The following is a 27,798-nucleotide window of genomic DNA, read 5'->3' as shown; positions in this document are numbered from 1 at the left end:
AGAAGTGGTAAAACCCAGCACCCTTCTCCTCACATTCATTCCCAGAACCCCTGATCATGCACCTGCAGGACGCTCCAACTCCCTCCCTGTATTCGTCCTTCAGTGGACAATACAATAACTATTCTCCACAGCAAGTCCATTCAGTAATAATATTTATGTAGCTATGTGACCATGCTCTGCTTTCACTACTGAAATGCTCATTCAATATCCGAGGGCCACGGGGACGCAGGCTTTATTACTGTGATGGGAGATGAGTGTTCAAAATGGCTGCGCACCGATGCCATGTTGTTCTAGCTCACATTTCGCACAAGCATTACAATCCACCCCTTGGACACTCAACTGCCATAACCCGACGGGCATTCAGGGGACATCCAAAACCTTTGAAATCATTCTCCATAAATTAGGAATACATGAAGCACAACAACAAAAACACATTACTACAATGGCAATACCAAAAAGCCAAACCAATGCGGAACGCAGTGCTTCAGGAATCCATGAAAATAAGTTTTCCCACCAATCCTCATGCTGATCTTGTGTTACCTAGTCTACCAGATCCTTTATACCTTTGATATGTTTTTCAATAGAACAGGACTGGTCACCCAGGTGTAAACAACACATAACTTCAATTTCAAAACCTAAATTATGCTTTAAAAACAAATAGTCTATAGCTCTGTTTTGCAAAATAGCTTTCCTAAAGTTTCTATTGTCTGATAACAGTTCAGTCAAGGCTTGCAAGGTCTCATTAAGCCCCTTTACCATCAGACAGGCTAATTTAATCATGGTTTTATAACCCCCAGCAGCTAAGCCCCAAATCCCAATAATGGAAACGGCTAATGCTAATACTTCTGCCTCCGAAAGCAAATGCACTTCAGAATTGCAGTCTGGCGCTAAAGCAGTATATTAAGCAGCACATACAGAACGCCCAATAATGGGTTTTAAAGGGTACATCATTAAACCAAGACATGTTAAAGAACATGGGCCACCTGAAATATTAGCAGGGATGTAGGAGTAAGTGAAGTTCCCACAGGAGAATAACCAACCAGGTGGAAGTTTTACATGGTTCATGTGGCTAGCAGTAGAAATTGCAAAATTGTATATCATATCATTTGAAACATCAACACAGACATTTATAGATCTTGTGCATAATTGTTTCTCAAAATCAGTTCTTTTAACCTCCTCTTCAATTTTCTGTTGTTGACACTCTCCAATGTAGGTGGGTCACAAGTCATTTGATAACACACCTCCGCAGGAGCGATCTCATGTGTCATGATACGGGTCATGTTTCTCCATTTGTGAACAGTGTCAGCACAGAACCTACAGTATTCGTACACAGAAAAATAATTATTGACATCTGACTTCTCCACTAGGTAATCATTATGCAAGACACCGAATAACTCTTTCAAATTCAGAGTAGACGTGTGAATCGCCACAAGATACCTGGAGATCAAATCAGCGAGCTATGCACATCAGTTAAGCAGAAATGCAAAATGTTCAAAACTAACTGGGCCAAATAGACCCACACATTTTTGGGTTGCCTGACGAGGGCTGAATAACCATGATGTGAGAAGGACGTCAAAATTCCAGAAGTGGGCAAAGGAAAGATCTTGTTTCGCTGCTCCCGTCGTTTCCTCAATGCGCCAGGATAGGCTGCAACAGACGCATCCTTGGGCGTTAAGCTGGTAGGAGGCGCATCACTCATCAACCATATCCCCCTTTCTACTTGGAGAATAGAGACATCTGCCGCATCCCCGGACATGAACCCGGACCCTCCCGAATGGACTCCAACATGCCACACACAGGCACTAAGCATACTCAGGATCTAAAAATTGGCAGAATTCAAAAAGATATCAGTGGAGTACATCACTCACATAATAACATTTGTCAGCAGGGATATGAGTCCACCTCTTTTTCCCTGTTTTCATCAGAAGAACCACTTGATCTTCCCCGGCTGGAATCACATCTTCGGGCACGGGCGGACCAGTAGGTTTCTCGACCCATACCTTGGCATCTGGAACCATTGCATCTGACGAGCCAAAACCCTTGTCCCCACAAACTGTTAATATTGTGGGTGGCTCTCCTTTCTTAACCATGGATAGATTAACAGGAACTAGTATCAATTGGGCTACTCTATCCCCTTTATGTATCAGTAACATATTCTCACCACTATTCATAAGAATTAACCTAATCACACCTTGGTAATCAGCGTCCACACTCCCTCCCAACATTTGAATATCCTTTAGGGCTAAACCTGACCTCAGGGCTATTAATCCCATAAGTGCATATGGAATTTGTACTCCAATTCCTGTATCAATCACAGTAATACCTCTTGGTACAAGTCGAATTTCCTCCCTTGCATGCAAATCCATCCCAGCAGACTCAGAAGTGGCACAATAAGGGGCGAACGCACCAGGGGATACTTCCCAAACATCAGAGTTTCTATGGCTCGATTTGGTTTAATTTGTAAGGCTGGCGTCAACATGCGCATTAATGGTGTCTCACGGTTCGCAATGCACTGGTTATTCAAAATTTGAACAGCTTTAAATATACGTTCTCGCCAACCTTTCAAAGTACCATTCCCTATTTTGCACAATTGTTCCTTCAATAATCTGTTCATTTTCTCAATCAATCCAGATGCTTCCGGGTGATAAGGGACATTAAAAATCCATTCAGTTCCCTTTTCTTGGCAATAATCTAGGACCATTTTCCATTTAAAGTGGGACCCGTTATCACTTTGAATTTGAAAAGGGATACCATAGTATACAGCCACTTGGTCCAATAATTTAACTGTATTCAATTGAGTAGCTCTCTTAAATGGGAAACCATCAGGTAGCTAGAATATTTGTCTACAATAGTGCACGCATATTGACATCCCTTACCAGTGGGCAAAGGACCAATATAATCAATCTGCCAAATCTGTCCAGGTAATTTACCTTGTTTCAATATACCATCAATTATATGTGGAATAGATCGATGTTTCTGGTGAGGACATGTAGGACATTGTAAGATTGTTTTCACAATTTCTAACGGAATGCTAATTCCCCTGTCTTGTGCCCACCTGATAGTAGCCTTCTCTCTGAGATGTCCACTCTTCTGGTGGGCCCATTTGGCAAATCCTTCCAAATCATCCTCCTCGGCCCTTGTGTCCATGACTTCAATCTTTGCATGTTTGTCTGCAACAGAATTGAACCAACGTTCTAATGGGTCCATTGCACAATGTGCATCAAAGTGATATACAGTCACAGTAGTGTGCATCAGCATCTCGGCAATGTCTTTCCCCACACCTCTTTAGCATGAATTTTCCATCCATTCTTTTTCCAAGTTGGCAGCCATACCACCAATCCATTTGCAACAGACCATGAATAATTATAAATATGACAATTTCCAGACGTTTCCTGCTTTAACACTTGATACATGGCATATAGCTCTGCGAATTGGCTACTCTTCCCCTTGCCCGAGGTGGTGAGCACCTTTTTCAGTTTTGGATTGTATGCCGCCGCCTTCGAATATCGTTCAATTCCTACATATTTGGCTGCGCCATCAGTAAACCATGCATGTTCAACTTGTTCACTTGATAATTCTCTGTATGGGATCCCCCTTTTAACTAGAGATTCCTCACCAATCCTCTCCCCCTCCTGTTCAATGTCTATCAGCGGGACACCCGCCCCTTGCTCATGTAATTTTGCCACGCCACTCTTATCGGGCTTGGCACGATCTTGAACGTACCATTTCCTTTTAATAACACTAACTTCTTGTGCATGACCAATTCTGTCTCTCTTTGGGGAACTCAGTAGCCATTGCATGATCGGTATTGCAGGCGGGATCACTATATCATGACCCACTGTCATCTGTTCAGTATCTATGAGTGCCCAGTAGCATGCTAACAATTCTTTTTCAAAGGAGGTATATCCGTCACCCGCATCGGGCAACTTTCTACTCCAGAATCCCAAAGGCACTCGTTTTCTGTCCTGTTTCTGCCATAAGCTCCAATTGGTGTAGGCATCCTGTGTGGACACATTCAATGCTACCCCACCATCCTTTAATGAATACAAATCAAGCACTTTTTGAATGGTGTCTTTTCGCCAATTGGAACAATTTTTCTTGCTCCTCACCCCATTCAGAATGAAACTTTTTACGAGTAGCTTTGTAAAGGGGTGCCAAAATCTGCCCCAGATGTGGAATGTGCTGCCTCCAAAATCCGTACAGCCCAAAAAACTGTTGTGCCTGTTTTTTTGGTCCTGGGAGTCAAAATCTCGAGGATTTTCTTTTTTGCTTTCGGCACCATCTCACAGTGCCCATTGTGCCATTGTATCCCCAGGAAAATCAGTCTCCACTGAACCCTGGGTTTTTGCATCATTGATCATCATTGTCCAAGTGTTCCGCCACCAGCCCGTGACAGATTGTCGGACTATCCAAATAGCCCATTGGCAAACGATTAAACGTATACTGCCTCCCATTCCATGAAAATGCAAATTATTCTTGGCATTCAACCGCAATCGGTACAGTGAAGAAGGCATTAGCCAAATCCAACACTGCGTACCAAGTACCCTCACATTTCTGTACATTTTCCACCAGAGTCACTGCATCCGGTACTGCCGGTACTAGTGGAGGAGTGTATTTATTCAACTTGCGATAATTAATTGTCATTCTGAAGCTACCATCTGGTTTCTCGACGGGCTAAATAGGATTGTTCCAAGCAGTGGTTACGGGATACAACACACCTGCTTCAACATACCCTTTGATGTTTTCCGAAATTTCCTTTTGCCCACTGGGAATCCGATATTGTTTCATGGACACTCTCTTCGTGGCTATCGGAACCCGCACCGGGGGCGTTCTCAATTTCCCAACAACTACGGGCATACAAGTGAATGCATTCTGCCCAAATTGGTAAATCTTACCCCCTAATCCGAGGGTCAGTCCTTCTAAAATATCAAACCCAATAATATATTCAGTAAGGGGAACAATCAATATTTGATATGTGTTTCTCTTTAATTGACCAATTTTCATGTCAATTTCTGTTTGGACTGTCAAAGTTTCATTACCTTCCCATCCCGTAATCATAAAGTGTTTTCCTTTAAATCTAGATGGGTTTCCATGTATTAAAGAAACCTCCGGCCCGGGATCAATTAAGGCTCGAACCTCCTGTACATTTCCGGAATGCCAAAATAATTTCACTTTTACATGAGGTTGTCTGTCCACCTTAACATGGGCTGTCGTTACCGGAGGTTGACCCTCATCCTATTTGTTTTTAGAGTGTATGTACTTGGATTCTCTTTCCACCATTGCACTAACCATTTTCCTTAAGTCAGCTTCAGTTCTCATTGTCTACCCCCTCTGAAATGATCCAAAAGGATACGCCTCCCTCTTTGGTTTATGCACATCCTGTCTTTTAACTTGATTGTAACGCTCCTTTCCATCTAGACCTCGTTTTTTATACAACAAGTACATGTCTCGCGTTTCAATTCTATCAATATCCTCTCGCGGCACACCATCTTTCAACAAAGCCAGGAACATGTCTTTTCTAGACACGCGAGAATCTCAGCTTTCAAACTGCCTGCCAGGAGTGCATTTTCATTTCACCTCTCCCTCCCTAGATTGTTCCTCTGGTTTGTCCCATTCTTCGAGATCTGCAGTTGGGTAATTGCATCGACCACCTCATCAGTTATCTTCCCGGTCATACCCATCAACAGGGTCATCATGATGTTTGTATACACAGGATGGGCTGTTCAAACTAGGTTTTTCTAGCAGAAACTGACAGGTTTACCATCCCCATATGCTCCGGAGTTTCCAGATGAATGGTCTCCTCCATAGCATGTTCCCTAACTCTTTGAATGGCTTCTTTCAATGTGTACCATTTTTTTATCATCAGTTGGCCAGTCCGACGTAATGGGGTATTTATGATTACATCCCTGCGCTGCTAACTGCAGAAGAGACATTTGTCCTTCATCACCAATATGAGGGGGACCTGCATGCAGGGTCTCCTGTACCTGAACATTATGTGACAAGGGCAGAAATCTAGCAGAATCTGTTGCATCTGCCAAGACATGCCGCCCCTCCATCTAACAGTCTAACCATGCAAGCTAGCAAAGATTCACCAGCCCTCTGTTTCAATTGGTTTATTATCTCACCGACCTCTGTTGTGAATAATCCTCAAGAACTGTTATATCCACCACACCTCCTCCTGGATTCATTGGATGACGACCCATCATTCTGCGTATTACGGGCTTAACAGTCATCTCTTTACATGCTGGTTCTGGCGTGGTGACAAGGTCTGGTTCGGAACCACTATCAGTAGTATTACTATCGAACACATCACCATCCCACTGATCGGGGTCCCAATCTACACCTACAGAAACAATCACGGTTGCTACCGTACAAGAATTAACCCTTCCTATTCTCTTCCAATACTTATAGCGAGTCACCTTACACAGCCCGTTCAGTTACCGCTTGGCATTTGTCTGCCTTATGATATAATTTCATTTGGAGCTGCTACATTAACGCAATTTGTTTCTCAGCAGCCAATTCCTTTTCCAGTTTTTGAACACTCGCTTGTAATTCTATATTTAGTTGATGCATTTTTTGAAAAGCATGCAACATAATCCAACCCCTTCTTCCAAGAGCTGAACATTCTTTCCCTTTCTCTACAGAGACTTCTTGTAAACATTTTGTCACTTCGACTGCACTCGCATCTCCTATTCTCGAATCCCAGTTCTCACTTAATCCTGCACCACATGCCCAAGTTTGTGCAATTGTATCATATGGGACCTTTGTCCACCATGGGATAGTCACCTCTTTACATTCTCTGCTCAAGGAGCTACCCTTTGTCCTAAATAGGGAACTCATTGTACCAAATCGATATTCGACTTCCCTATTGTCAATACCTCAACACATACACACTTATATTAGTTTTTTTATTCTTTCAACACGAAAGGAGAAAATAAAATGGCCATTCCGAGTCCAAAACTTAACTTCAATTTATTAGCAGGATCCTTTGGCATCAATATCAGCACAAAGCCCCTTCTCACAGCTCCAAAATGTTTTGCTTTTGCTTGGCCACATGAGGAGAACACTTACACTTACGTTTCCCTGGCCCCTTGGCAAAACAAGTTATTGGACTCAGACAGGCAAGAAATCACAGATAGGCTAATTGTTATAATAAAACAAATGGCTCGTTACAGGCCTTTTATTCACACCATATAGGTATATATGAACTTGGCATACATAAACAAACATACACTTAGATATATAAAAAGATGGATAAAAATGGCATTACTGTTAACAAGGCAGCAGAAGACACCTTCATCTTGGCCACTACGACACTACTTAGTCCCTCAGCAGGTAGGCGAAGAGATCACTCGTGCTAACAGGGTCTGAGGCAGAGAGTCCTCTCTCTCAGCGAGACTTCATCATCCAAATTTGAACTAACTCTGCCACCCAATGCCCTCTCCTTTATGGGGCATATCCCGCCCTTCTCAGTTGTGTCTGCCCTTGGCCGAAGCGCAGATCACAAGTCGAAGGGACAGAGGGTGGAAAAAAACAGACAGAAGTGGAAAAACCCAGCGCCCCTCTCCTCGCATTCATTCCGAGATCCCCTTATCATGCACCTGCAGGACGCTCCGACTCCCTCCCCATATTCGTTCTTCAGTGGACAATACAATACCTATTCTTGACAGCAAGTCCACTCAGCAATAATATTTATGTAGCTACGTGATCTTGCTCTGCATTCACTACTGAAATGCTCGTTTATTACCCGAGGCCCGTGGAGACGCAGGCTTTATTACTGTGAGGGTAGATGAGTGTCCAAAATGGCTGCACACCAACGCCATGTTGTTCTAGCTCACATTTCGCATAAGCATTACACACGGTCAACCCTACAATGGACCCTCCGTCCAGAATGCGAAACCAAACAAAAGACGCCCTTCAACTTATTGGGGTCAAGAAATTGATTGCAATTGAATCGGGTAATATAATACCTGTTATTGCAATGCTTAGAAGGAGGAGGATCCATAACTAAGCCCTGTTTAGAAATATTACTATTATGGCTCTTTGCGATCACAGAACCATAAACATTAGATTTGGGAAGTTCAAAATTCACATAAAAGTAGCGTAACAAGACTTACTTAAATAGTGTGTACAACTTTTTAAAATTACATTTGAGGGATTCACAAAGAAGTCCCTCACTAACAACAAAACATACTAATTAAGAACGTTACATCCAAAGTGTGATTCAGCCAATTAAAAATGTGCAGAAGGACAGAGAGTTATGAACAGGTCAGACAAGGTATATTCTTAAAGGGAATTTGACATAAAGTCTTAAAACACAACTCTTATTCACCTCACATTCCAGCAACCGAGGTAAGTCACATAAATAGCATTTGTCTTCTCATGCAGGAGACCCAAAACATGAACTGAAGGCCCACATCTCTATTTGTGTCATATTTTTGCATGGGCCAAATAAAGCTAAGCCGAATGAGACATAGTCCAAGCCTTTACGATCTTGCTTGAAATAGTCACCTTGCACACCATGCGTGCTGGGCTCTATCACTTCTGACAGCTGGTTGGTCGATCCATACGTTTTCCATGTGGGGATCCGACAGGTTACCGTAGCACCTAACAGACAAACAAGCCACCATACTTTTCTCGGGAGGATAGCTCAGGAGCAATGCCTTGGAAGCAAGACGACGCAGATAAACACAGGTTCGATCCCCGGGTCCGCGCTTAGAAACGTCAGGATATTGAGCACAATGTAAATAACCAAGCTGGAGCACACATGAAGCACATGATGCAAACACTTACTGATGATTTTGAGTACTCCTTTGAAGTACTAGAAAGTGCCCTCATGGGTTATATGTTTGTCCTTAGCAGCATTATGTGTTAGCCACGTTCCTTAATGGCGGTATGGTTTCATCACTCTTCACAGACACTAAAGCCATGTAAACTATCACAATGCCTATCACGACCTCCCATTCTCTCGTTACCTGTGTACATCTTTCCTATTTAACTCTGCGCCCTCTTAATCAACCTTACATTCCTATGCAGACTAAGGTCGGGATACCCTTGGCAGGGGCAGCATATGCCAGTTTGCAGACAAGCCGTCAGTGCTGTTAGACCCTACGGTGGTGACTGGAACAATTTAGAAACTACTAATATAACAAAATGTCTACTTTAGTCTTCAATACCGTGTATACATTTTAATTATAATTTAATATTTCTGAACAAATTCTATTTTTCTAAACATCAGCGTGGAACATTTTCATAGTAAAATACTGAGACTACATAATATTGTTCACTTATTTTACCCATAACTACTTAATTTAATAACCGGTTAAGACAACCTGAAGGTTGGTATCTGGAAGGTTTTGAATTCATCATAATCACCAGTATTGCTTATGGTAGTCTTCCAGACCATTGCTTGTTAGCCTGCCCAGTCACTACAGAAGAGAAAAGACCATATGAAAATCAGGCGCACCACAAACCCAAAAGGAGCAGACCTGCCCAAACTGATAAGTCACATCCCTTCTGCATGAGACCAGACATGTTTCAGCAGCATTGGGCAGCACCAATGAGGTTCAGTTTGGCTCTCTAGGCATTGCATTAGCAGGACCCATGTTTAGGCATACTTGTCCCACTACGGGTGACATATGATATATGTTATTTATAACGCGCTTAATACCCAGAGGTTTCTAAGTGCGGACCCGGGGATCGAACCTGTGGTGCTCTGTGTCGTCTTGCTGTCAATGACCCTCCCTGCCCTCCCGCCCCCCTCTTGATCCGTAGGCAGTATTATGCTGACAGTGTTTTTGGAGTGATGTTGCGTTTGTGGCACTGTCTTTCTTGATCTCCCTTGTCATTGCTCCCTTGCGTTTGTTGCCTTCAGATGTCCCCTTCCCCCGGGGTGGCTGTTATTCCCAGGATACTCCTAGGCCTGGGGGACCATGCTCTGCACGCCCCGTATCTTAGATATCTCAGCACAGATGACCATTCGGTGTTGAACCTGTTGTGCTCGCCTTGAATCGAGTATGTGAGCCATTGCATGGCAACTAAGGACCACATTTTCGCCACCCATTCATACTCTTGGGGAGGGTCCCTTGATTTCCATTTTTGTGCTAGCACTAATGCTGCCGCCATCATCATAATGACGTAGAGTTTGCGGTTTGCTTTTGCCGCAATACCTTCAAGGACCCCGTTTAGGCCCCGTTTCCTCCACCCTTCTACCCCATGACCTTCTCAATTGCTTCCTGAATACTCTTCCAATAGAGGTCTAACTATGGACACTCCCACCATATATGGCTCCATGTGCCCTCCCCTCCGCAGTCTCTCCAGCAAAGATGAGATGAGTTTGGGTATATTCTGTGTAGTCTGACCGGTGTTAAATGCCACTGCAGGATTAGTTTGAGCCAAATCTCCCTGATTTGGAGGGAATTTGATAGCTTGGGAATTTGTGCCCACAGCTTCGCCGATTAATTTTCCTCAATCAAGTGTCCCGTTTCTGCCTCCCATTTTGCCATGTATGCTCTGGGTGGGGGGGCCTCTCCCTCCTTGATGTGTTTGTATACGGAGGAGACTACCTTCTTGTCCCCTGGGTCTGTGTTCAAGTACTTTTTGAAGGGATTCAGCTGGCGGCTCCCATTTTCTTTCATTGTGGGATGTAGCAACCAATACCTCAATTGGATATAGCAGAACCTGTGCTTTTCCCCCAGGGGCAAAGTCAGCTTTTCATTGTTCGAATGATTTTACATGATCTCTTTAAACATGTCCTTCACCCTGTGGCAACCCCCTCTCTGCTATGTGTCAAAAGCTAGCGTTTTGTATCCCGGGGCGAACTGTGGGTTGTCAAAAAGTGGCATGTAAAGAGATGGGTATGAGGTAATGTGTGATTGTTTTACTGTGTAGTCCCATGCTTTCCCCATCGCTGATAAAATAATGCTCCCATACATTTGGGGTGTTCTGTCCTCTCTTGGTTTCCACAGGACTCCCTCTAGGCCCCACCCCCCAGTGACCACCCTGTCCAGGGGTCTCCATATTTTTCCCCTGTCCTCCTTTTGCCAGTCTCTAATGACTCTCGTTTGGGCGGCCATGTAGTACGCCCTGAAGTCTGGTATCCCCTTACCCCCACAGGATACAGGAATCTCATTAAGGTTGCCGCTACTCACTGAGGCTTCTTATTCCAGAGGAATTGGTTTGTTATTTTACTGAGGGCTTTGAAGAAGGATGCCAGCACTGGGTTCGGGAGGGCCATTAAAAAGTAGAGGAGTTGCGGAAGGACCACCAATTTTAGGACATTGATGCGTCCTATCCATGTTATCGAGAGCAGGTCCCAGTCGATCTTTTTAGATTTCAGTTTCTTCAATAGGGGTGGATAGTTTGCATTGTATATCCCATCCACAGACTTCATAAGCTTAACCCCTGGGTATGTTATGGAGTTGTCTACCCATCTGTACTGGAAGGACTTATTAAGATTTTGCTCTGCTACCTTCGAGAGGGTAAGGCTGAGTCTCTCTGACTTATTTTCATTCACTTTTATCTCTGCCACTGCCCCGAAGTGGTCCAGTTCTTGGTTTACTATCCTCAGGGAGGTACCCGATTGCGTCAGCATCAAAAGCATGTCGTCCACAAAGGCAGCTACTCTGTGGGTGACCCCCCTGAAGAGTATTCCAGATATTTGCTCATTTGCCCTTATGGATGCTAGGAAAGGTTCTAGGTGTAGTGCATAAAGGATGGGGGACAGCGGGCACCCCTGCTTCGTGCCACTCCCGACCGCTACTGTTGTGAGATGTGTCCATTTATGGTGAGCCGGATGAGTGGGTGTTGGTAGTTGGCTCTAACTCGGTTCAGGAATTTGGGCCCGAAACCCATCTTGGTCATAGTGGCGAAGAGAAATCCCCACTCTAACCGATCAAAAGCTTTCTCTGCATCCACTGCTAAGAGGAGAGCAGGGGTTCCTCTCTTCTGGGCTTTCTCAACTAGTGTTCTATTCTCCTCACGTTATCGCTTGTCTTTCTTCCTTTAATGAAGCCTGACTGGTCGGCCTGCGCTATCCTGGGGAGAATCCTTTGCAGTCTGGGGGCTAGGATTTTCGTGTGTATTTTTGTGTCGACATTGATTAATGCGATAGGGCGGTAGGACCCGCACTGAGTGGGGTCTTTGCTTTTCTTGGGAATTAGAATAACCTTAGCTTCCTCCATGCATTTAGGCAGTGCTTTGGACGATCCTATGTGGTTGTACAAAACCGTGAGGAAGGGAATTAGTGTTTCTTTGTGGGTTTTATAAAATTCCACACCAAAGCCATCAGGCCCCGTAATTGGCAGTACATTTATTGCTACACTTACTTCCTCTCCGGTGATTACACCTTCTAGGGCTTCCCTTTCCTCCCCCATTATTTGTTGCAGGTCAGTTTTGTTTAGGTAGGCCTCCTGACTTGTGGATGATGGATTGTTTGAACGGTATAGCTCGGTATAGAACTGTATGAACTCTTCCTCTATGTCTTCATTTTTAGTGCTAGGCGTCCCTCCTTTACACTTAATTTTTAGTATTATTTTGTCCTTTTCTTCCTTTCTCAGCATCCGAGCTAAGAGACGGTCTGCTTTATTAGCTTTGATGTAGTACTTTTGTTTAAGTCGGAGTAGGTTGCGTTCCGCAGCCGTGGTTTGTATTAGGTTTAACTGGCCTTGTATCATCCTATATTCCCTCTTTGTGGCTGCTGACTACATATGGCCCATCTTTGCCATTATGTCTTTCAGTTTCACCTCTATTTGCGCTTCTAGCCTTAGCCACTATGATCTTTCCTCTTATGGTTGCTTTGAGGGCGTCCCACCAAGTCTGTGGCGAGGTGTCCCTGCTACTGATATTCTCTGCGAAGGCCTCCAATTCCTCCGTAATCTCTTGGGCGAGTGTTCTGGCTTTAAAGAGCGGGGCCGGGTAATGCCACTTCCACAGGCCGGGTGGACCTCAGTTCCATTTTAAGGACAGGGTCATTGAGGCGTGGTCTGAGATTATGATCGCTCCTAGCATTAGGTCTGAAGCCCTACTGAGCAGTGATCCGGATAGCCATGTATAATCGATCCAGGAGTGTGACCGGTGAGCGTGAAAGTAAAAAGTTATAACCCTCCCTGTCCCCATGCTTTTCCCTCCATGCGTCAATTAAGGCAAGGTCTTGGATTTTCTGCTTAAGGTCCCTGGATGGTCGTACCTGCGGTCCCTGGGTAGGAGTGCTCCTATCTTTAGTGGGGTCTCAGGCCAGGTTAAAGTCCCCTGTTAATATGATGGGTGATTTAGCACATTTTTCTAGTTGAGTAAGGGCTTATTGAATATAGGCGTCTTGGCGTGTGTTTGGTGCATATATTGTCACCACTGTGTAGGCCTCCCCTCTCCCATTCCCATCCAATGCTACCGCTAGCTATCTTCCCTGATGGTCGCTGTTGATCCCCTTTACTGCCAGGTCCAGCCCATCCTTCAATGCTAGCAGGGCTCCCCCTTTTTTGGTGGTGTGCGTGGCTTGGAGGATTCTCCTATAACCCCAGAATTTTATCCTATGTGTTTCCCGGGATTTAATATGGGTCTCTTGTAGGGCGAGGATGTGCGGGTTTTCCTTCGTCACAAATCTTTCCACCTTCTTCCTTTTGATCAGCAAGTTTAGCCCATTGGCATTTAATGTCAGGACCCTTAGTAGTACAGTGTCAGCCATTCTCATTTCCCCTAATTGGTGCTATCTGCCAGGTGCCCCCTTTGGTTCCGAAGGTGCTCTTTGGGGTCCCCTCAGGTGCATACCTTCGCAAAACTCCTCCCTCATCCTCCTCCCCTGGAATCCCTGTTTACCCCTTGCTTTGCCCACCCTCCCCCTCTGCCAGATGGATTCAGCGGGCACTTTACCCCTCCCGTCGTGTGATCACGAGAGCTGAACCCTAGTGGATCCCCAGGTTTTCCCCACGCAGGATATCCCAGTCCCATTCCAAGTGCCCTCCCCCTTCCCTGCGATGTGAACATTTCTCAACAACTATTTTCACATCAAAGCACAGCACTTATCTCTGTGTGCACTCTCCGAACATACTCTGTTTCGTCGCTGCCGTAAGTCTTGTGATCATTTCGTGCTGTCGGAGGGCTTTCCCGGCTTGACCGGCTCTTTGTTGGTCAGCGAGCTTCTGGGGGCAAGCTGGTTTTATCCCTTCTTAGCTTTTTTAGACTTCACTGTTGACCATTCCCATGGTCTCCTGGCGTTGGGTTGAAAGGTGGCTGGGGGGAGCGATAATTGCAGTTTGTCCTCTATGCCCAGTAGAGCTGCCCCCTGCTCACATGTCGTGTCTTTGTGCTGCTTTCCTTGCCACTAAAAACTCAGACCGAATGGGTGTGACCATTTGTATCTAATTTGTTAATCTCTCAGGTGTGCCAGAACTGGGGCCGTGCACCTTCTTTTCTTGAGGGTTATTTGTGATAAGTCTTGTTATAGGAATATTGCTGCCCCGTTGTAGGTGATTTGACTTGCTTTTCTGTCCCTTTCTAGTATCTGTTCCTTGAGGGTGTAGCTGTGGAATGCCACAGGACAGCTCTCGGCTTCACCCCCGGTTCTTGTCTCCGCGGGCCTACCCTGTGGATCCTGTTGAATTGGATCTCCTCGGTCGTTTCCACCTCCAGCAGGTCCCTGAAGATGCTCCTCAGCACCTGAGTTAGGTCTTGCTCTTGTGTGTCTTCCGGCAGGCATTTGACCCGAATATTGGATCTCCTGGACCTGTTCTTCAGGTCTGTGTCTGTAGTTTGAGGTTGTGGGTGACCACTCCAAGGGTTTCCAGGAGGGTATCGGCTTTCCACGCGTCTTCTGTCAGATCTTGGATGGCACGCTCGTTAGTGTCCACCCTCTCCTCGATTTTATTAATGTTCCTTCTTATTTCCTGAATACATTCGGCCAGGTCTTCTCTCAGCGTGTCCATTTGCTTCTGGCCCTCCGTGGTGATATTGTCTACCAGCTCCACTAGGAGTTGTTTGAGGGAGGCATGAGCCACCTGTCAGTCTTGCTCTGCCTGTGAGGCGGCCGTCTCTGTGTCCGTGGCCCAGTATCTGGTGGTGTGGCCTCCAGGAGGACCGCTTCCCTGGCCCACATCTGTGCCCTACTCCTGCCTGAGTTTTTTAAAGGGGTTTGGTGGTAGAAAGGGTTTCTTTGTTTCTGTTTCTGGACATCTCAGGGTCTGTTTGCTAAGCTCGGGTCAGTGTCGCCCCCCGTATACCTCCGGTGGGCCCGGGTTCGGTGGTAGCTTCTGAACTGTAGTATCTGCTGCTATCTTTGTGGGGACCTCGGCCCCCTTCAGCCTCTGACGTCCCACCTCTGTTATCCCTAGGGACTGTGTCGTGGCCCTGAGTTTGTAGCGCCACACTTGGTCTCCCGGAGTACGCTTGAGGCAATGCCCGCTTTAGTCCGCCCTGGGGGTGGCCCCTATGCTGGAGTTTGAGTTGTTGCCTTTTCTTTAGGGGTATGATCTCAGCCGGTCCCCTTCTGGACTTTGGGGGCCCTCAATAAATCTTTGCCCTGCACCAGGGGCTCCTGTTTGATGCCCTGGCCTGGATGGGGCTTGCAGTTTGGTAAATGTCACGTTGCCTTGTTCCTCTGCGATGGGGCACCGTCCGTCTCCAGTGTCGGGCCGCACTGTTGAGTGCTGGTCGGCAGGTGTGGGCCAACGGGCTGCTGCGCTGGGCTCCCTGCTGTGGAGTGCTACGTAGCTCCAAGGCCCTCGTCTGCGCGTCCCCGACACACTTACTTGTGGGCCTTGGTCACCTAGCTTCACGTCACGGGTCCTCCGGATGGCCCCTCTGGTCTTCTGGCAGGGGGTTGCTCCTCTGGGCCTTCTCCCTGTTGGGTCTCTACCTTGCGGCAAGCCCTCATAGACTTGCTGCTGTCCTCTCTGAGGACTCCCACTTTCCTGTAAAACAGCAGCGCCACGGGCACCCCTAGCGGACCCTCCTGTGGCTGTACCGCAGAGATAGCGGTGACAGCTATGTCTTTTGCACTTCTTCTGGAGGGCCACTCTTCTGTCAGCGGGCGCGATGCCGGGTCCGGACCAGGGTTTGGATTTCTCTGCATTGCTCCGGTGCTGCTAGGCGGTGAGGGCCCCGCGTGTGCGCAGAGGGCTCCCAGTCCTGTGTATGGTGCATGTCATGCACCCCAGGAGCACGGGTTGGGGCCAAATCATATAAACTTTGGCGGCACCTCCTTTCCAAATGTGGTGTTCAATAAGATGCAGTGCTTGGGGAGGGCTAAAGCAGCTTCTTTTCGTGCTTTTTTACTGCCGTGTGTCGGGAGCTCGGGATGCGGTGTTCACCCACTCGCAGCCATCTTGGAATGTCACTCACCATGGCTTTTTAACATCCATCTTTCCCCTTTGGCCCTATTGATATCCTCCTTCTATCCCCACTTACAAAGCTATGCTGATGATACTCCCTTCTCCATCAAGCTTCCCTCCCCTTAGTCCTCTTCGTCCTCTCTCATCCCTGGCCGCTATACAGTCCTGATGTGTGGTCAATGATCGCTGCCTTAATGCCAGTAAGACTGAAATGCCTATCATTGGGACCCTTGCACCCGTCTTCCCTCCCTCTCTGAGCCATCTTCTTGGGTCCCCCCCCACCCTCTTACAAGGCAAAAAACCTTGGTGTGATCTTCGACTCCTCTCTATCCTTATCTCCTCACATCGCAGATCTTGCTAAGAAGGCCGACTATCAGCTGCACCCCATGCGTGGCATTCTACCTTTCTTCACCTTCCCCCAGAAGCTCAATGTCGCTAGAGCTCTGGTCCTCTCTAGGCATGCCTATTGTAACAGGCTGTTTCTCAATCTTCCTGCTTCTTCTCTTCAACTAATCCAGAACAAGGCTGTGAGACTGATCATTGGCCTCAAGCCCAGGGACCACATCTCTCCAGACCTAATTTCTCTTCACTGGTTGCTAGGATCAAATTCAAGACCCTCTGCATCATCCACAAGGCCTACTGGGGCCTGGGACCTCACTACATCCAACTTTCTCTCCCTAAATATCTCGCTTCCAGAGCCCTTTGCTCTGCTACCTCCAACTGTCTGCAACCCAGATGCTTCTCTAGCAAAGAGTGGGTGGTTGATCTCTCACCTCTGCCTGAACCTCCCTCTGGAGTGGTCTCCCTGCCCATCTCAGGCTTCAGCCAGCTCACCTTAAATTCCGTAAGCTCCTCAATACCTTCCTTTTCTCCTCCTCCTTCACTCTCCCCCTCCCCTGCTAATTACCCCCATTCTGCCTCTGTGACTGGCTGCCTGGTTCCCTCTGAGTACCAAAAGGCTCCACCCCCACCCCCCACAGTGCCTGCATTTATCCACACCTCCTCGCACTGGCCCTCTGCCCTCCCTGTTGCACTTCCTCATCCATTTCCCTCCCAACTTAGCACTTCTTCAACCGGCACTCCACTCCTTTTTCTCTAGCACTACTTGTTATGCACTAGCATGTACGAATGTCACAAAGCCTAGTAGGATCGTTATTGTTATTTTCTCTCCTGTTCCCTTCTTGTCTTGTGGTGCTTTGAAACACATTGTTGTATAAGTGCCTTACAAATAACACAATAAATAAATCCTGATGATACGGAAATGACAGGTGTACATCGTTCCTGGCCCCTTCCTCTAGATCACCACTGTACCACAGATGCGAGAAATGTTATTCACTCAGACAATCATTCAGACTCTATCCTGATGACGTCGTAGTGGACATAAACCTGCAGACGACGGAGCAAGTGGAATGACTAGGACAGTGCAGAGAGGCGACAACCTCACAACCAAGACCAAGACATAAATGCGTCAGACATTAAGCACACAGGCATCTCTGCACTAAGCTATGCAAACACTTAGGTTAAATCACTCGTAGACATGAAGAACGTGCTTTTGACTCACTTAGATAGAGGACTTTTACTTTTTGCTATGCTGAAATGCAAGACGCACAGGAATAAGACATGAAGCTGGCGTAATGATGAACTCAGTTAACATAGAATAAAAATAAAATGGAAGATACAGCCACTTTGAAGTGAGTGGAAAGCATTAAGAAAGCACGAGACTGCTGGGGGAGGCACGACTCACTGATTTAGCGGGAAAGTGCAGGCCAGACTGTTCATGCAGCCGGTGTATGTGTTCTGGCCAAGTCTATCATCGGAGGGAGAATTTCACATTGGCATCCAAGGATACAGACAAAGGCAGACGTTATAAACAGTCTTGTTAGATTAGACAACTGCATGCCTAAACGCTTAAAATCCTCATAAATGTGGAGCAGGAAAATCAAGCCGGTGGTCTCTACGCACGTGACCTGAGACTGAGGGACAAAGCCTTTTCATTCGAGCCAGACAGAGACCTTTGTTCCCATCCAGTTTAGGATGCACAATACAAAATAATACTAGGATGAAAGATAAATCTACTAAACTCAAGGCCTAGAGGATCAGAGATGGTAACCTTATTAGCACAGAAAGCACCTTGAATTGTTAATCATGGGCTGGTAACCGTCCAAGGTACCAAGGCTGAGAAAACCCTCACTGACCAATCCCAACTCGCCTTCCACGTCAGTTCACACTTTGTTGCACTAACCAATTATAATGCACTAACCTTACATGCCTTTACTTGCAACATTTAGGAGGTGGTCATAGGTGGAGCCACCAGATTATGCATATTCAATCAGAGCACTGACCCGATATAGATACTATATATATATTTTTTTTTTTAATTTGAAATGTTTATAGTTCAAATACATAAAATGTAGAACCTTTACAAAACAATACAACATTTAAATTTAAAAAAGGGTAAAGATACTATATGTAGTTTGGCCTACTAACCAACCCCAGCCTGCCTTAGGTTTTTATGGTATAATGTGTCATTTCTGACGTCAAAACCCGTTAAAAGATGTTGACAAGCCTGTTATGTCCATATCTGTCCCTGTTACCGAGATCTCTTAATGGTTCTATGTCATATTTCTGCAGATGACATAGCATCAAACTAGGTGTGGTGGAGACAGGGGGCACAGCAATCACTGTGCCCCACGTCTCTCCTACCTTATCTTTCCCACCACCCATTAGCTTGAAGCCTGCATGATGTACCAATCCCTTTTGGCAACTGTTAAGCACATATATATCCAACAACCTGTCTAATGTATTGTCTAGCCATCTCTCAACTGTGCCCTAACTGTGCTAACCACTCCAGAAAGAACTGTGAGCATTACACAGTGCTACAATTAGACAGAATTGTGAATATTAGCTTGCGTGACATCTATACAGAACTGTGAATATTGGCTTGCGCTACATTTAGACATAATTATGAATATTAGCTAGTGTCACTTCTATACAGGATTCTGAATATTAGCCTGCATCCCACCGAGACAGGATTGTGAATATTAGCCAGTGCCACATTTAGACAGAATTGTGACTATTAGCATGTGTCACATCTGGATAGAATTGTGAATGTTGGCTTGTGTCACATCTAGACAGAAGTGTGGAGATATTCACCCGCAAAAGTATTGGAAATTAGCATGCATCGTATTTAAATACCGATGCCACTACCAACCCAGTAAAAATCTCATCCTTCTGCATACACCTCTCAAACTCTAACCAAACACAACCACACCTCTAAAGTACACCAAACCGCACACACTTCACTACACTGCAACAAAAAAATAAATCACACTTAGCCTCGCACAACAGAACAGGACGGCTACCAACTGAAAAGCACACCTAAGCTCAGCGAACAGTGTTAACCAAACTGAAGCTGCCAACAGCACATCATTGCTCTCTTGCACTTTTCCCACTCGGTCCTACTAACTCACCCAACCCGCTTTACTTTTCAGATCCACCAGAGTGCCAGGGGACCACTCCGGTGGTGATAGTGCGTGGTACAAATGTCCTTTAACTGAAGGTTGCTGTCTGGAAGGTTTTGAATTAATCAGAGCCACCGATATTGCTCTAAGCAACTCTCCAAGGGGGTCATTCTGAGTTTGGAGGCAGCCATGGTGCTATTAGCGGGTCTCGGGTCCGGGTCTGTGGTGTCGGAATGGGGACTTACCGGAGCATTCCGACCTATGCGGACCCGGTAAGTCCCCATTTCGAAAACCATTCCCTATTCCCATTTGAGGCCCCATAGGGTACAATGGGAATGGGGAAGGAGCGAATAACGGGTCCTACTAAGGCCGGCTGGTAAAACCAGCCAGCCCTGGTGGGACCTGCTAAGGGACCTCATAATAGGGTGGTAGGGGGTTAACGGCACCGGCATCCTTACCGGCGCCGTTAACCCCCTACCGCCAGGGTAGGAATGACCCCCATTGTTTTTCAATATGACATGCCATTACGGAAAGGGAAAGACCATATGCAAATCTGGCTTGTTCCCACCCGAACCTCTAGGTCATGTCCCTGCTACACGATACTACAAGCAACCCCAAATATGTGTATGCTTCATTGAACATCATCAGTTTGATATAGATTGGGGTCTTTAGGCACTGTTAGACCACTAAAGTAGTGAGTGCCACAGTTAAGTAACTATTAACATAACATTACATTTCAATTTTAGCCCAGAAGGCCATATTAGAGTGTATATAAATGAAACGAAGTCCTACCTTAATGTAGCAATCACTTTCGCTCATGGGGGCTTACAGGGCCGGTAACATCCTGCCAGGCCAAGTCTCAGAGGGGCTTGGCCTGCAGATATTATTATTTTTATGGGAGATTGGATGCACGCTTATTGCAGAAGCCCAATCGCCTGTAAAAAAACAAGATGGTGTTAGCCATAGAACAGGTACTTAGTCCCTTTTCCGTTTCCATGGCGGCCACGGACAGGAGCAGTGCCCGGACCAGAGCATAAAGCTCCAGTCCGGCAGGTAAGTGTGGAGGGGGTGGGGAAAGTGTGAGGGATGTCTTTGGGGGTCAGGTGGTGGGGACCTGGGGAGGTAACCGGGAGAGGTTCCCTGTTGCCTTCCCAAAATCAAAATGAAGCCACCAGGGGAAGGGCCTTGGGTGGTTGGAAACAGAGAGTGATAGACTGTGGCACATTTCCATATAATATTGACACAATTTTGTTCTTATATTTGAATAATGACTTATAATGACTTTCATAAACTGTTAAGATAATTAAAATTGTCCGAAATGAATGAACAGCATGTATTGTGTTGCTACCATTGGGAAAATGTCTTTGTTTTGATGAGCATACAGGGCAAAGAAGTAAAGTCCCTCTGCGTAGGTTGATTCTAAATATGTATGCTTGTAAGAATTCAAAGTTTTACGTAAGTCAGGCCATTGCATTTTCATGCTAGAGGCGAATTGTTAAAGATGATGATCTACTCAACAGTAGCCATTCTTGATATTTAGTATATCTCTCCGCAGGGCATTGGGCCACTGGAAACCATTTTTCTTTCTCAGTGAGACCACTTTCACCCATATTGTGCACTTTGATGGCCCTGACTGATGTCAGCCGACCTCTGTATTTACTGGACAGGTTGATGAGCGACGTTATGTGGCTGTTTGCAGTCAAGGTCCCTCTTGAGTGGGCACGAGACATTCTTTGTTATCATGGCATTTGATTAGAAAAGCCATAGATTGCTCGTCACAATGTACTTCGGTACACTCAATGCTTTCGTGGCAACGCTTCTTAATATGGCACTTAATCACGTTTGGGGACACTTTAACTTTGGTGAACATGGATTATTGTCCATTACCATGTTACACTATAAGAAGGCCTTTCAAATTTGCTAGAAAATCTTTACTTGATTGGCTGTTCAAAGTTCTGGACTTCTAAAAGGAGTGTTCTATGTTAGTAAAAAAAAAAAAACTCCATGAAACAAGTAGATGCAACGTTGTGACGAATCAACTTCCGGGGCACCAGTGGTCCAGGGATGAATGTCGGTTTCTCCTAACAGATTGGAAACACAAGCAAATAACAAACCTCCTTGTCCAATTTTAGTAACGTGGACGGAACAACAGGCTTATCTCTGGAAGGTCATTGACCATTGGTTAGCTGCAACACAGTGAAAATACAATTATCACCCAATGATAAAAGGGACCGTCCAGTCAAGGTGCTATACAAATATCTACTTTATTATTATCACAACAGACTCTAGGATACTACAAAATACAACCCACCCAGTAAAGAAATGCAGAGGACAGACAGTTACAAAGAAGGAAAAGGGATGCACTCTGGATACTGACAGGAGGGTAGTCGGTATAGTAATTAATCACAATAGTTCAAGGATACTTGGTTTGAACACAAAGGGAGCAATGGGTCATAAAATGTCACTAGGGGCCTTGGGAGAAGGACCAGGGGGACAGAACCACAATATACCTTGTGCTGTAGGAGTTTGTGGTGCTGAACAGGGTCGAGTCGGTTTCAGGGCGCTTTGCAGCTTCTGAAACAGAGTTCAAGATGGGAGACAGCTGCGGGTATCAGGCTGCAGGCTGGCGTACACAGCAGCTCAGGGTCAGGAAACGTCTCAGTGCTGGTCGGCGGTTCTGAAGCACTGGTTGAGGCATCATGGAAGGCTTTGGTGGCTGTGGCATAACAACAGTGAGGTGGTCTGTAGATTGCAGCTCGAGGGGCTCAACTGGCTCAGAAGTGTCCTTTAAGGCGGACATTGGTAGATGCTTGTCGATGCACTCCTCCTAGCTTCTTCACTTAGCTCATTTTGTCCTTTAAGACTAATGGCCCAAAACTGAGGAGAGTATTTCAGGCAGATGCCTTGTCCTTGGTTTGGTTCTGAGACTCTTTGGCACTTCCCACCTAGGAAGCTTGATTCAGAGCCTAGCAGGGCACGCTGTGTGTTGGATGGGTACCAGTTCTGGAGCAGCTGGAGAGTCCTCTGGATTCAGTATCCCCCTCTGTTCCCTGGGAGATGTTTAGGGGATGGATCTTGCTTCCCCCTTGGAGGTCCTGGCCTTCCTTCACTGACAGAAGATGTAAGGCAGACTGTGCCTTCAGCCAGGGTCCAATGATGAGATCTTTCTCCTGCTTTCTGGTGAATCCTTCAGATGATCTCCCAAAACAGGGGTTTAGCCCTCTTTTAAAGCCAAATGGACCATAGGTATTGGTGTAGGCTAAGCCTACCTTAATGAAACAATCATGGGTCCCCACCAACAATCTTCTGTATGTGTGAGGTCATAAACAGAGTGCTTTGCAACAGAAAAGGTAAAGGGGAGTAACATGTACTACTAAGTCCCACCTATCTTCCTCTCTGTTGTGGATCAAGGGGTCCCTCTGGTTAAGTTAGCTCTCTGTGGTTCCTGATTAAAACGGCAGATCTCCCTTGAAGCTGCAGCAAAAACAGATTTTCTGCCTCTGTCAAATCACATACTCTTACCTGTTGAATGGGGGCTTCCTGTGGGATGACTACTGTAAACACGCAGTCCCAGACTTGACATTTCACTGTCAATCGATACTGAAGGCAGGAGCTGGCATAGGTCGACACAGTTGCATATGAAAGGTTGTAGGGGTTTCCTGTCTACTTTGTAAGCCTCTGAAGCCAGGTCCCATGTGGGCTTGTTTGAATTAAACTCTCATTAGTATGCAAATGTTGCCACCAGCTACAGGGCCCAACAAAAGGACAAGGCAGATCCATGGAGCCTTTCTTTGTTAGTTAGGCTGGCCATGGCAGGGGGGAGGTAAGAACCTCCCCCTTCCGGAGATGCATTGTGTATTCCACCTATAAGATCCCAACGAAATATGACTGGGGGACTGCACCTGTAGGCTGTATTTATCCATAGTACACAGGTCTATGCTTATGTCATGCAGTGAACATAGGAAAATGTGTACGGATAAGCCCCACACATTTTCCGAGGCGAGCGCACACCCACCGTGCAGATGGTCAAATTCCTCACAGACGTCAAGGTTAAAATGCAGAACAACAAAACACCAGAACTCAACTGTTGAGGTAGCTAAAAAAAAACAAAACTCCCACAATGCAATGCCCTTTCATCTAACACACATCATCATATATAAAACGGCCTGGGTCCTCACAGATGACATCACCAACACCACCAAATCACCTCGAGCATAGATGCAAGAGGTACTGCAGGGCAAACCCATTTGAATAGTGGCGGTTGGGGAGAATAGGGCGACACGCTACTCCTTGAACTTATACATATAAAGTCAACAAGTACCAGTGGCACAACATCACTGAGCTGATCGGCTCTAGTCCCCCCACCCCACCTGTAATTTTGGGCTATGTTGACTGGACATGGCTGACCTCCGCAGCTGTGGCCAGACAGAACAGGACACATGTAGGTAAATAGATAGTAATCAGGGTGAGAGATCCGAGAGCAGCTGTCAAGTTTTGAAGCTATTTTATTTTGCCTTCAAAAAGATTTTGCACAGATTGGTATTTTTAAACATTTACACAACTTTCGATAAGCACGAAAGGTTAGGTGGACAGATATTTCTTTTTTTGCGAAATACAGATGAGTATCACCCTATTTTCTGGCGGAGGAACAATTTTCACAGTGATGCACGAGTATACAATACAAGTGATTGGTGACAGAAGGTGTCAACAGTGTGCAGCCCAAGACTGTGATCGGTCCGGGGGTACTAGAACAACAATAGTGAACACAACAATAATTTACAAACATATATAAACAGGGGTTGTGCCACATCAGGATGGTTTCTTACTACAGGTTCTGTGCGAGCATCCATTACCGCGAGGAGCGCAGACACTGCCACAACAGGCTTCGCTCCCAGAGATCATAGGCATCAATAGCCTAAGTGACCCGAGTCACACGAGTCTTCCCATCTCTCCAATGAGTCCGGCAATCATATCAGGACTCTTGCACAGCGTCCCCGCTGCACAACAGCAGACCATTTCTTTTACGGACAGAACCTGTAGTAAGAAACCATCCTGATGAAGGCCACAACAACCTCGGGCTTAATCCCAGCCCAGCTTGGCCGAAACACCGTTGTGTCGATTTTCTGTGGCACAACCCCTGTTTATATATGTTTGTAAATTATTGTTGTGTTCACTATTGTTGTTCTAGTACCCCCGGACCGATCATAGTCTTGGGCTGCACACTGTTGACACCTTCTGTCACCAATCACTTGTATTGTATACTCGTGCATCACTGTGAAAATTGTTCCTCTGCCAGAAAAGAGGACGATACTCATCTGTATTTCACAAAAAAAGAAATATCTGTCCACTTAACCTTTCGTGCTTATCGAAAGTTGTGTAAATGTTTAAAAATACCAATCTGTGCAAAATCTTTTTGAAGGCAAAATAAAATAGCTTCAAAACTTGACAGCTGCTCTCGGATCTCTCACCCTGATTTCTATCTATTTACCTACAAGTACCCTCCTGGGCATATCAGGACTTCGCCAGGCGCCCTTTATATACTCCAGAACAGGACACAGACATTAAACGACGCTTGGGCTTCCCTTTTACCAAAGGCCCTCCAATTACTAACATAAAGCATTTCACTGTCAGCATCTGCATTCATATCCACACATTTTAGGCAAGTGACATTGTGAGGTTAGTACATAAAGGCCAGGGGAGTGATTGGAAGGGCAGAGAGGGAACAAGAAACTACTCACTCTCATAGCAGTCCTTAAGTGGGTGCTTTTTCAGGGGGTAACAGGCAGAGTTTGCGGCTTTTAACACTGAAGCTTCACCAGAATAGTCTCATTGGAATGCTTAAAGGAGTTAGATGCCCCTGTACAAGTAAGTTTGACCCTCCTGCACATTCTCTGAAGTTAGCGGCAACCCCAACGTTTGAACATTTTAAGGGTTAGCCCCTCCACCCCCGAAATCTTAACCTAGATGCACCCCTGGAAGAAGCTGTTGGCAGAGAGGTGTGGGAAGCCTTTCCTCAAACTGGCGGCGTAGTGAAACTTTAAAGCTGCTACTTTCAAGACTTCCATTGCCCATCTGGCTCAGCAAAATCAAATGCTCACTCCAGCCCCCTCCTCACAGATGCGAGGCAACTTTTAACCACCTTATGTGTACTTTGTCATCCGAGGGTAGGGGGCGTATGTGCTCACATTCTTTTTCTTCGGCATATGTTTTATGTGGCTATAATACCATTTTGGTACAGTCCGTCTAGTCACTTCTAATTGTAGCATAACCTTATTTATGTTTTTACTTTTTTTATTTATGGGCAACTATAATAAAATAGGCATTGCATCTGTTATTACATGGCAACACTGGCATTTTGGTGCAGCCAGTCTAGTACTGTATCACTGTGGCATGACCTTATATGTAAAGGTTGCTGCCCAGGGCATATACAAGCAATCAAAGCAACTAAATGTGCATGTCGTCTTTAAATCCAATAAAATGTTTATTCTCACTGGCAGATTGCGCTTTAAAATTTACCATTTGGTACTTGGTCCCCATACCAGATGACCCTTGGGAGTAGAACAGAGGGGTTGGAGCCTTCAAGTTAGCCCCACGTAGTTTTTATGTGGCCCCTCCCATTACCATTTAGCCTCCCCCACCCCCCGAGATGTAGGTTTCGTTAAGCCCCTGACAGGTACTATGCTGCTGGAATACAGGTCACGCCTCTTATCCTCTGCCTGTATGAGGCCTGCTGTTGTTGGTTGCCCATACTTGAATGTGTAGGAGGACATACCTCTCAAATAACACGTTTGCCAAGTGACACCCTCCTTGTAATTAGCTGTCTCACCTGCCAAGTCACCCACACGCCCATATGTTTCAATGGGCTCTCACCCGCCAAAAACAAAATCGGATGTTTTCACACACCGTGGCGATCCAAAAGTTTGAGAGCTATGAGGAGGGTAAAAGTGTGCAGATCGGCGCATATTTTTTTTTGTTTAATAATTTTGTATTGTTTTAAATATTGAGAACGATACAAATATCAACAAGTTACAGACTTTGAATGAAACAAGAACCATAAAGAATTTACATGGTGAATGGTTTTCATCAATTGTAATAAACTTTCTATATAACATATTCATTAGTTAAATTCACCTATGAATATAATATAAACTATAGTAGGTATTAACATTGTTAAAATAACAAGTTATATATGAATAGTTGTAGCTCTAGTCTGTAAAGAGTGATTTATGTGTAGTGAGTATAGAGATAAGGGGAGACGTACAGGGAGACGTACAAGAGACACACAAGAAACAGGAGGGTAAAGGATAAGGGGGGGGAGGATGGGTATAATAGATTATATCATAAGGTTAATCTAATCATTTCTAACATTGTGTAGTCCAGGCATTTCAGTTTGAGTATAGACATATGGATAATGAGGAAGACATAAGAGTATAAATTCATGTACCATGAGCAGTTGCATTGAAACAGTTAAGATAACTGGTGAAATAGTACCATTTAGCATTATATTTAGGAATTGTGTTTTGATTGTTGGCCATGCACATTTCCAATTTATGAGTGCTACAAATAGTATTCCACCAAATTTTGGTAGAAAGCAAACTAGAGTCTTTCCAGTTAGCAGTGATATCGGCGCGTATTCTGAACATCAGAGCCCTATATGTGGTATGCATGCAGTTACGGATACTACCCTTTCAGCACGCCACTAGTTATTAGGTGTGCTTGCAATCCCTGTATGCAGCTGGTAGTGCGTGAAGAGATGTACTCTAGATGAGTGGAGTCCATCTGGGGCAATAATAGGATCATGTAAGTGATTTACAACTCCAGAGATGTATAGTTGGCTGCAGCAGCAATGGTAGAACGGAGCATTGAATGGGGCGCCTTAATCCAAACATTCCATTCTTTAAAAAAAAAAAAGAAAAAAAAAAGAAGGATGTAAGCCTGTTGGGCTAAGTGGCTTACTGTCTGCATGGCTGAGGCTTGAGATATGGGGCTAGGTGTTGTGGGCAGGGATGCGCCAG

The sequence above is a fragment of the Ambystoma mexicanum genome, chromosome 11 (assembly GCF_040938575.1).
Source record: "Ambystoma mexicanum isolate Mex_15411 chromosome 11, UKY_AmexF1_1, whole genome shotgun sequence".
Taxonomy (NCBI): domain Eukaryota; kingdom Metazoa; phylum Chordata; class Amphibia; order Caudata; family Ambystomatidae; genus Ambystoma; species Ambystoma mexicanum.
This window is presented reverse-complemented; position numbering follows the sequence as displayed.